This window comes from Sus scrofa, chromosome 9 (genome assembly GCF_000003025.6).
Source record: "Sus scrofa isolate TJ Tabasco breed Duroc chromosome 9, Sscrofa11.1, whole genome shotgun sequence".
In the NCBI taxonomy this organism is placed as follows: Eukaryota; Metazoa; Chordata; class Mammalia; order Artiodactyla; family Suidae; genus Sus; species Sus scrofa.
Window position 1 is genome coordinate 2,133,750 of NC_010451.4, and position 11,072 is coordinate 2,144,821.

Below are 11,072 nucleotides of genomic sequence, written 5' to 3' on the forward strand. Positions count from 1 at the left end.
CTCGTGCAGGCAAGGGACAAAGGTAACCCACTTCTGGTCTCCTCACCTTCGCTGTGGCTCCGCCACTGCCTCTGTTCCCTGGGCCCCTGCAGCCCATCGCTGGCCCCTACACACAGACACACAGACACACACACACAGACACACACACACGTCCATCACACACACACACACACACACACACACACACACACACACACACACACACACACACACACACACACACACACACACACGGTCCATCAGAGGAGTTCCCTCTGGTGGGCTGCGTGGGCCTTCCTGCCAGAAGCAGGAGAGGTCTGCTAAGAAGAGCTCCTGGGAGTTCCCATCGTGGCGCAGTGGCTAACCAATCCGACTAGGAACCATGAGGTTGCGGGTTCGGTCCCTGCCCTTGCTCAGTGGGTTAACGATCCGGCGTTGCCATGAGCTGTGGTGTAGGTTGCAGACGCGGCTTGGATCCCGAGTTGTTGTGGCTGTGGTGTAGGCCGGCGGCTACAGCTCCGATGAGACCCCTAGCCTGGGAACCTCCATATGCCGCGGGAGCGGCCCAAAGAAATAGCAAAAAAAAAAAAAGAAGAGCTCCTGGGACAGAGCAGTCACAGGAGTGGCCTCGAGGTCAGACGGTCCTGCCCTGGCGAGGGCCCAGTTGCATGAGTGGGCCATTGCAACCTCGCTCACAGTCCCGGTGGGTTTGTGTCTTCACCGGGGAGTCAGGGTCGGGGTTCTGACTCTACCGGCAGGCACGTGCTGCCCTGAGCAAACCCTGGGATTTGGGCACTTCCTTCCCTATGCCCGTCCTCAGCCAGAGAGGACACAGCCGGACCCAGAGCAGAGTGTCGGGAAGCCACAGCACCTGCAGGGGCCGAGGCCGTGCTGGGATCAGGGCCCCACAGCCTCGCCCGGGTTAGCAACCCCTCCTGAAGGCTGGAGGCCCAGCCCCCCCACGACACTCAGCTCTCCAGTCTGCAATCGCCGGCAGCCCCTGTCACTCTACCGTGGGTGTGCAGACTTGTGCTCACACTCTGGTCTCAGTAAAACACACACACACTCAAAACAAGATGAGGAGAGACTCGCCTCACATAGCTTGAGTTATACAGACGCAGCCACGTAACTCCAAAGACCCGAGAGGCTTGGCGAGTTCTGACTCTAAGTGGAATCACAGCATTCCATGTGTCTTCGGGTTGGTTTGTTTTTCTTTTCTTTTTTTTTTTTTTGGCCACCCTGCTGCATACAGAGCTCCCAGGCCAGGAATCAGACCAGCCACGGCTACGGCAACACTGGATCCTTTAAACCCATTTTGCCAGGCTGGGGACTGAACGCGCATCCTGGCGCTGCAGATCTGCCCGCCATCCCGGTGGGCCACGGCGGCAACTCCACGTGTGTGCTTGTTTTCATTTGGCTATTACCCCATGCCCGGCAATACTCTACAGGCTTCACGTGCATTAACCCAGCTCTGCCCGGGCAAACCGAGATGACCCTCATGCCACGGCAACGGCCGGACTTCCCCTGAGAGGCTGGAGACCGAGGGCCTGGCCAGGCGGAGGGGCGTGGCGGGTCCTCCTTCCTTACTGGGCAGCTGTGGCCCTTACTCAGCATCTAGAATCCCTGGCCCTGGCCCTACGCACAGGCTCCTGCTGGGAAGGGGTTCTCATGGCTGAAGCCTTCCGCAAAAAGGCACTTCCCGCCCATCACGCCGACTCCAGCGCCACACAGGCAGCTCATGACTGGGTGGCTGTGTCCTGAAAGTGTGTTGTCGGGGAGAGGGGCTCGGGTCCTTGGAACACGTCTTTCCACAGAACTGATGGATGGGTTGCGTTCCCAGAAAGACCATTTAATCCATGTGGGCCCACACGGAGCACTAACAAGTGAAAGCGAGCTGATAGCATAAGCCACTCCCATCGGCCCACACGGCACAGGCCATGGGACGAAAAGAAGGTCCCAGCAGCTGTGACGGCCCCAGTGGCTTTGGCTGACGGGGACACCTCCCCTGGATCTTTGACCTCTAAGACTCCAGGAGCTGTTCCACAGCCTGAATTCGCCCTGCACCCGATCTCCGTCTCATTTTTCACTGCCTCTTGGAAGCTCCATCTGGACCTTCTTGCAGCTCTCGTCTGGCCAAACCCACCGTGTGACAAGGGCTAGAACCCAGGGCCCGAGGGCCAGGAGGCCTGGGCTCTGCCGCCAGCGGTGGGGCGTCTGTGCATAGGTCTCTTTGGGCCTCACCATCCTCGTGGGTGAACGTACAAGGGGGTGCAAGGAGCTACCCAAGGCCCCTCCTGACTCCAGAAGGCGACAGCCACCCTCACTCCCTCCCCCTTCCGAGAAGCGCGTCCACGCTCTCAGCCACTAACAACCACCTCATTCTTCCCCCGGCAAAATCTGGCACAAAATGTCAGGGTCCACACTGACCCTTTTCTCTCCCCAAACCCCATCAGTCACCAGCTCCTGCGGGATTTCTGCTCCTCCTCGCCGTCCCTATGGCCGTGGCCTTGCTGCAGGGCCTAAGCCACCTCGATGCCATCAGCACATTCTCCCAAGTTCTCCTCCATCCCTCCAACCTGCCCGCCTCAGTCTCGAACCCTCCCCAAAGCAGCCTTCACTTGCCTCTTTCAACTCCAAGACCTTCGGGGGCGTCATTCCTTTATCTTCTTTGACTTCAACTTTCAAGGTCTCTGCGACGTGACTGCAGCCTCACCTGTGTCCCCACCCCAGCCTATAACTCAATGACCGTGCCCGTGGACCACTTCTTATCAGGCCTGTGCTAGTCTTTCAGGTTTTGCCCTTGTGAATTTCCTCATCGCAGGCCCAAAACAACCCGTCCCCTTTCCCCTTTCACTGAGGCAAACGCTTCCTTGGCATCTGCTGCGTGTAGGGCCAAGCACAAGGCTGATGCAACCCCAGGGCAGCCCAGCTGGTAGAGGGGGTGTGAACGGACATGCAAAGCCAGTGTGTTAAGCACCTTAGCAGAAATCCACGCTAGAGTCTGTACGAGCACAATTTAAAGAGCAGAGTAAAGCGGACTTGGGTTGGGGGTGTTTTAAGGCTGACCCACATCCTCAGGGATTAGTAAGAGCTCATTCATCTCGCAGAGCAGAGACAGAGGTCTGCCCAGGAAGGGGAAATAGGGATGCAAAGACTCTCCGGTTAACGAGTCTGACCAGGAACCATGAGGTTGCGGGTCCGCTCATTTTTTAAAGCTTTACTGAAGTGTAGTTGATTCCCAATGCCACGATAACCTCCGCTGTACAGCAAAGTCACACAGTCACACACACACCCCCACCCCACCCACCCACTACTCGATTTTCTTCACCGAGTTCCCTGCTGTGGAGGCAGCCTGGCCTCTCTAACGCCTCCGGGGGGAGGTGATCGCTGGGCGATCCCTGGCCTTGCTCAGTGGGTTAAGGATCGGGCGTTGCCGTGAGCTGTGGTGTGGGTCACAGACGCGGCTCGGATCCCACGATGCTGTGGCTCTGGTGTAGGCCAGTGGCTACAGCTCTGATTCGACCCCTAGCCTGGGACCCTCCATATGCCGTGGGAGCAGCCCAAGAAATGGCAAAAAAAAAAAAAAAGGCTCAAAGGAGAGGAATTGGGAAACCACACAGTTTGGAGAACAGAGAAGATGCAGCTGGTGAATCAAATTACGAGCAGCCTCTGTGGAGCCTTGAATGCCAAACAAGGATGTTATACTTCATCCTTTGGAGGCCAATCCTACTCCCTCTTCTCAGACCCTCCACCCCCGGAGGCGTTGGAGAGGCCAGGCTGCCTCCACAGCAGGGAACTGGGTGATGAAAATCATCGAGCAGTGGGTGGGTGGGGGTGGGGGGGTGTGTGTGACTGCGTGACTCCACTGTACAGCGGAGGTTATCGTAGCATTGGGAATCAACTACACTTCAGTAAAGCTTTAAAAAATGAAAAACTGGGGAGTTCCCGTTGTGGCTTAGCAGGCTAAGGACCAGACTAGAATCCAGGAGGATGCGGGTTTGATCCCTGGCCTCGCTCAGTGGGTTAAGGATCCAGCATTGCCTTGAGCTGTGGTGTAGGTGGCACACAAGGCTCGGATCCCGCGTGGCTGTGGCTGTGGCTGTGGTGTAGGCTGGCGGCCACAGCTCCGATTCAACCCTAGCCTGGGAACCTCCACACGCAACCCTTAAAAAAAAAAGAAGAAGAAAAGCTATAAACCAACTATACTTTAATTAAAAAAATAAAAATAAAAAATGAAAACAAATCATAGGCCTGCAAACATTTTAAAAAATGACATAAAATCATCATGCAGTGACTGCTGGGTTCTCTGAGCATAAATGCGTATGGGACAGGGGAAGGGAGGGTAAGAATTCCCAAGAAGCATCAAAGGAAGAATAACCCAGGAGCATCCCACGGAAACCACACACCTTCCGAGACAAAGCTGGGCGTTAGCGGGACCCGGCGAGGCCCTGATCTGGGTCCAGAGGGAAACAGACTGCATCTCCCAGACGGTACTTACAGCGTGTGTGCGACAAGAAGGGCCCCCTGGGGACCCCAAGACCTGGCTGTCAGAGACAGGTCACCTTTCTGAGCCCGGCTGCAGATTCTGCCAAAACTGAGACACGGAGGTGTGTCATCAAGTGTTGAAACCAAAGACTGACTGAGGCCAGGAAGCGTAAAGTGGAACTGCTCTGTGGGAGGAGGAAGCAGGAAAAAGCGACTCAGGACCACACGGAGCTGCCAGGGATGCAGCCAGGTCACGACCCCACCAAATGGTGACGACACCGCGTCTTTTTGTTTAAACTCCCTGTCACCTCTTGAATGAAGTGCAGTCTGGGGACTTCCTAAATGTTTCAACGCCTCAAGACTGGTGTTCCTATCAGCTCCTCCTTCTCGTGGTTTGCAAAAGGGGACCCACCAGAGCATTTTAAGCAGGAGAGTGGCCTGAACAGATCTGTATGTTAGAAAGAACATGTTTTCGTTGGCCAGTAAAAAAACACACTGTCCAGACATCACTGCCAACGATACAGTCTAAAGGGCAGGCCAGGCCCTGGTCCAAGCTCAGCTCCTGCGGACTCTCCCTCTCCCCACGTCTCCACTGGCCCCAGCCCACCTGGTCCCTCCTAACTGCCCCCTCTCCGGGGTCCAACACAAGCCCTCATCAATTCTGTCTTGAGGGCTCTTCCCCGTCCCGACTGGCCTCTCCACCCCCACTGTCCCTGCTTCCCCAGCTTGGCGGGGCCACCCCCGCCCCAGCCCGTCCCACCTGGCTTTCGTCAGAATCACCGGGAACTTGGTTTAAAAAAACAACCAGACCTACTTAATCTGAGTAATTTAAAAGCTCCCCAGGTGACAGGGAGGCGCAGCCGGGCTTGCAAACTAAGGCTCTAAATCCTTCGACAGACAGTGCAGGGACAGCCTCTGGGGACGAGTGAGAAATGCAGGAGGTCAGGTCCCACCCCTGACCTAAGAGTCAGAATCTGCATTTGAACAAGATCCCCAGGTAATTCCTAAGCTCGTTAAAGGCTGAGAAGCTCGGCTATAAAGTGCTGCCGGACCATTCATTCCACAAATATTTACTGGATTTTCTCCACAGGACTAGGGGTTGGCAGGGTGGGGGTTGGGAGCGAGGGTCAAGGGCCAAGGTCCCTGGCTTTAAACTCCCAGAACCACCAGTCAAGCTCCTGCTTAAAGCCCATTGTTGGGGAGTTCCCGTCGTGGCGCAGCAGAAAGGAATCCGAAGAGGAACCATGATGCCCCTGGGCCCGCTCAGTGGGTTAAGGAAGCGGCATCACCGTGAGCTGTGGTGTAGGTCGCAGACTCGGCTCGGATCTGGCCTGGCTGTGGCTGTGGTGTAGGCCGGTGGCTACAGCTCCGATGAGACCCCTAGCCTGGGAACCTCCATATGCCGTGGGAGCGGCCCTAAAAAAAGAAAAGAAAAAAAAAAAAAACATTGTTGGTTCTCCTGCTTTCAAAGTCCAGACTTCACCTGGCCTTGGTGGCCCGTGGGGTTTCTTCCGTGTCACCAACTTCCTTATCTACCATTCACCACCGGAACCAACCCTGCCACTTCTCAGGCTACCCAGGGCTTGCCTGGCTACACGCTCTCACAGAGGGGTCATGCTCTACCCACCTCTGCCGGGAGAAGCCCAGAAGCCCTTGGAAGGCCCGTCACACATACGTCGCCCCTTCTTGAAATTATCCCAGATCTTCCCCGCTCAGAAGAAAGGCAGGAATTCCCACAACAACCCTTTGCTCTTACCTCCTTCCTAGCGTATCTCATGCTTCGTAAAAGCCAGGGCACCTGGGGTCGCGCCCCCCCCCCCCCCACCGAAAGGACCATGACACTCAGTTTGCCTCTGCAGTAGCAATAAGCTACTAACAACTAGCACATCATCAAATCTCAAAGCAATAATACTGTAGCAAACAAGACTGGGGCTGAGTGCAGTAAGTGAAAAGCTCGCCTATTCCCACCTCAAAGTCATTTAAACACAAATTTAAGCAGATTACATACAAATGGGCTGCCTGTCTTAAGCCCCAAAGAGAAACGTTCTCCAAAGGAAATATTATGTTTTTCATACAATATCAATAATAGAGACTGAACATGCTGAAGACAAATTCTGTGTACAGCCAACGACCTTCCTGTAGTTGGGCATTTAACTTCACAGAATGCGACGTAAAACTGGGAAGCACTCCAGATGTGTATTCTAATCAATTAAGGAACTGGGGAAGGAAGGAGAGATGAGAAAAACGAAGTAACCCAAAATATGGAAAGGGAGACGGGTCTATACCAAATGTCCATCTCGTCTAAAAGTAACATACAACACTCTGGATCTTTTACGAGGATGCAATGCTGGCTAAAATGCCTGTTTTGATCTTACTCAAACTTTGCAAGTTCTGGTCTTTAAATATATCGTCATATTTTCACCTAAGGAACTGCAGGTCTGGGGTGGAGGTCAGGAGGGCGGGGAGCCCACCGCTCTCAGGTAGCCCTCTCCCCATCCTGCTGTCTCCTGGGAGGCAGTGGCCTGCCATGCGGAAAAGTATGCTGCATTTTTGTAATTACAGCAGAGCTGGTTTCAGCTCAGGCACTGCAGCTGGACACACGCTCTGCGCAATACGATTTGCTCGGGCAAATAGGCAACCAGCTTCCCCGCCGCCTTGGGCTCGCTTCTACACCACGCCGCTGCTCCAGCTGATGGAGCAGAGCTGTGACACCGCACACAAGGGAGGGGACCCGCCACCCTGCGCATCTCCCGGTCTATCCTGGCACCTGTAGGGGCGCAGACGGTCTGCAGACCCCCGGCAAGACTGGGAGTTACACCCTCCTCCTCCTCGTCTTCGGGCCCCATCCTCGCGCCTGGGACACCTGGGGCCCAAAGAGGCACTCACCCCACATCCGAAGTGCTTCTTGGACCTGGGGGTCCGGGGATTCCCAGTCAATGCCCTTGCAGGGGAGCCCCCCCCGCGACCCAACCGCGCAGCAGACCTGGGGGCGTGGGGAGAGCCCACTGACCTGGGTGCGGGGCTCCGCTCCGGGCAGCTCAGGTGTGCGGGCCTTTCCGGCGTCCCTCCCACCTCCGACCAAGCGAGCCGAGCACCGAGCCGTAGGCCACTGACCCACCGACCAGCGAACCTACCAACCAGCGTACCGACCGGCAGCCGCCGGGTCTGGAGCCCACGTGACGGGGGCGGGGACCCGCGGGAGGCTGGTCCGGAGCGCCCGCCCCCCCCCGCCGGGACCACCCCTCTGTCACGCCCCCTCCTGCTCCGCCCCCCGGCGGCCCGCAGGGACCGGTCAGCCAAAGGTGCCGGTTCCGCGGGACCCGCCGCGGCAACCCCGCCCCTTCGAACCTGCTTCGCCCCCCGCCCCCGCCTCAGCCCTGTCCCGCCCCCTAGGCCCGGCTCCGCGTTACCCCGCCCCGCCTCCCCGGAGGCCACGCCCCCCGGAGCCCCGCCTCGCCCTTGTCACCTCCCCCTCCAGCACCCTTCCGGCCCCGGGAGACGCCCGCCGTGCCCAGCTGCCGGTCCCCTGGGCTTCTCCGGCCCTTCGGCCCCGCTCCCGGCCGCAGGAGAAGCAGAAAGGGAACTCGTGTCGAGAATTGCAGAGCGAAGCCATGGAAAAAAGGTTTTAGGGGCACCCCAGCGTAGCCACTGTTTGGGTGGGCGGACTTCCCAGGCCGGTGCCATCCCGTCCAAATTGAGGCTGGCCTGAGAAGAGCCTCGTTTCGTGTCTCTGAGGGCTCCCAGTTTGGAAGACTGAGCCACCCTAGGGTCTGCCGCGCCGGAACCCCAAGACCTGGGGTGGAGGTCCCTCTAGTGGTTGGCGCCAGGCAAAGGCACTGGAGCCCCTTCTCGTGACCGCCGTGGAGACGCAGCGCTGCCCTGTGCCCGGCACCTGGCCGGGGTTCCACAGGCTGAAGAGCTTTGGCGAGGTCTCACTACAGGAATGGACTTTAGAATCCGGGCCCCGGGGACCCAGTCCAACACCCTCCCCCACCGTGGGGCCTAAATCCCCTTTGGGTGTACTGGTGGTTGCCCTCCCTGGGCCTCCAAGAACTGGTTGCCCGGTTCAGCTGATTAAAATCCCTGTGGGCCTCAGTGGCATTGACACCAGGGACTCTGGCATAGTCCCCAGCTCTGGCAGGAGTCCTTACCACCCTAGCCTCGGTCTTTAGATCCGTTTCTACAGGCTGGAGTGGTGATGGACTCCAGAAGACACATCTTTTTTCCTGTTATGCTGGTGGTCTGAAGTTACCAGCATGCCCACAAGACCCGCACGTGGGAACAAAACTTAAGCCACCCTGGCAAATATGAGACTCTGGTCACTGCGGGAACCTGGCCAGAGGCAGGCCAAGGGCAAAGCCAGCGGAGGAAGGCTGGGGCCCACGAGAGTTGTGTTACAACAGGAGGAGAAGCTTTAGTTCTCTTTCACTTCCTTAAAATAGCAGCACAGAGGCTTTTGTACAGGAGGCTGCCACAGTTCACACGAGTTCATGTGTGTTTCCAAACCCCACACGCGGTCGCCCCCGTGGACACACAGCCCCTGGAAAATGCTAGTCTGTTCTCTAGAACTTTTTGAAAAATCACATTAAAAACAGTGTAAGCTGGAGTTGCCTTGTGGCTCATCAGGTTAAGGATCCAGTGTGTCACTGCAACAGCTCGGGGCGCTGCTGTGGGGGGTGTACAAGCGTTAGGATTTTTTTTTTTTTTTTTTTTTTTGGTCTTTTTAGGGCCAAAAAGGTTTCCAAGACTAGGGTTCCCATCGGTGCTGTAGCTGCCACCCTGCACCACAGCCACAGCAACATGGGATCTGAGCCACGTCTGCGACCCACACCACAGCTCACAGCAATGCCGGATCCTTAACCCACTGAGTGAGGCCAGGGATCAAACCTGCATCCTCATGGGTACTGGTCAGGTTTGTTTCCACTGAGCCACGATGGGAATTCCCAGCATTAGAATTTTTTTTTTTTTTTTTTGTCTTTTTGCCTTTTCTGGGGCTGCTCCTGCAGCATATGGAGGTTCCCAGGCCAGGGGTCCAATCGGAGCTGTAGCAACCGGCCTACACCAGAGCCACAGCTACGCAGGATCCGAGCCGAGTCTGCGACCTACACCACAGCTCACGGCAACGCCAGATCCCCAACCCACTGAGCGAGGCCAGGGCTCAAACCCGCAACCTCATGGTTCCTAGTTGGATTCGTCAACCACTGAGCCACCACGGGAACTCCAGGATTTTTAAAAGCTCCTCAGGTGATTCTTCGATGCCGTCACGTGTAAGAACCACTGGTAGAAGTCTTAGGAACCCCAGTCCTCACAGAAATCCAACAAAAGACCCAGAGCTGAAAATTCATCCGAAAGAAGCTCAAGAAGTAGGCAGGGGCCTGCATGTCCAGCCGCGGCCCCAGGGGAAAGAGAGTGAGTGGCCCACGAACTGGAGCGTCCCTGAGAAAATGTCTTGACCTAAAAAAGCGGTTCTAGCTGCAGGAATTTAAGGCACCAGAGGGGGTTGTTAGAGGCTGCTGTGCCCTGCAGAACTGTCAGATCGAAGCAGATGGCAGATGAAAGGCAGGCACGTTACAGGCAGCCCCTCTGTGCCCAAATTATGTGTGCAGGACTCAGGGAGAATTCCAGGCACTGACACACACACACACACACACACACACACCCCCGCATTCCTCTCCCCTGTGAAATAGGTCATGTTATCTTACCCGCAGGCAGCTAATGTCCCCAAACCCATGGAGTGGGTAATATCACCGTGTTTTTTAAATTCATACTTGCCTCATTCCACAAGGGATCAAGGCTCTCTTTAGCACTCTGTTAGCACTGTGGGCACCTGCCCTGTGTCCAGGGGGTGGGTAATTCTATTCTGCCAGAGAGCTACTCAGAAGCTATGGGAAGAGTTCCCCATGGCACAGTGAAAACAAATCCGACTTGGAACCATGAGGTTGTGGGTTTGATCCCTGGCCTCACTCAGTGGGTTAAGGATCTGGCGTTGCCGTGAGCTGTGATGGAGGTTGTAGACACGGCTTGGCTCCCACACTGCTGTGGCTGTGGTGTAGGCTGGCAGCTGTAGCTCCAATTGGACTCCCTAGCCTGAGAAACTCCATATGCCTCGGGTGCGGCCCTAAAAAGGGAAAAATAAAAAGCTATGGGAAGAAAAAAACAAAAGCAAAACACCAGCCCTCTCTTTAGCGCCTCTGGTCCCAGGCTGGGCTTGGCAGAGTCGGGAGAGCAGCTGCGAGCACGCAGAGCAACCCCTCATGTGACCAACCTGGACAGGGAGAAGCCTGAGCACATGACACAGGCTGGCATCATGGCCTGCACTTGTGATCCAAGCCAGGCTGCCCTGGACCGATGTGAGGGAAAGAGTTTGAAACCGGCCCTCTGGGTGGGAACAGCGGCCCTCTGGATGGGCACGATGGCCCTCTGTCCCCTGTGCCACGTGGCCTGCCTGCTGTGGCATGGAGTCCCATGCCTGCTATCTGGCCTCCATCCAGATCCCAGGATATTTGCCAAGGGCCTTGGTGGTGGGGGGATTGCACGCTGTACACCCAAGAACAGGCAGCAGTCCCTGAAGCTTTTATGGTAAGGGTAGGTAGGCAAATATAACCCGA

General features: G+C 56.5%; 1 protein-coding gene across 4 annotated transcripts in view; it reads right to left on the reverse strand.

Moving 5' to 3' along the window:
- PPFIBP2 (PPFIA binding protein 2) overlaps positions 1 to 7,679 on the reverse strand; it is a 156,712-nt gene extending 149,033 nt beyond the window's left edge. The window contains exon 1 of one of the 4 annotated variants that reach the window (XM_021062292.1): positions 7,475 to 7,679. The gene's annotated coding sequence lies outside the window, so the exon portion shown is untranslated. The remainder of the gene's footprint in view (positions 1 to 7,474) is intronic. The other 3 variants (XM_021062296.1, XM_021062293.1, XM_021062294.1) reach the window with 3 other exon arrangements.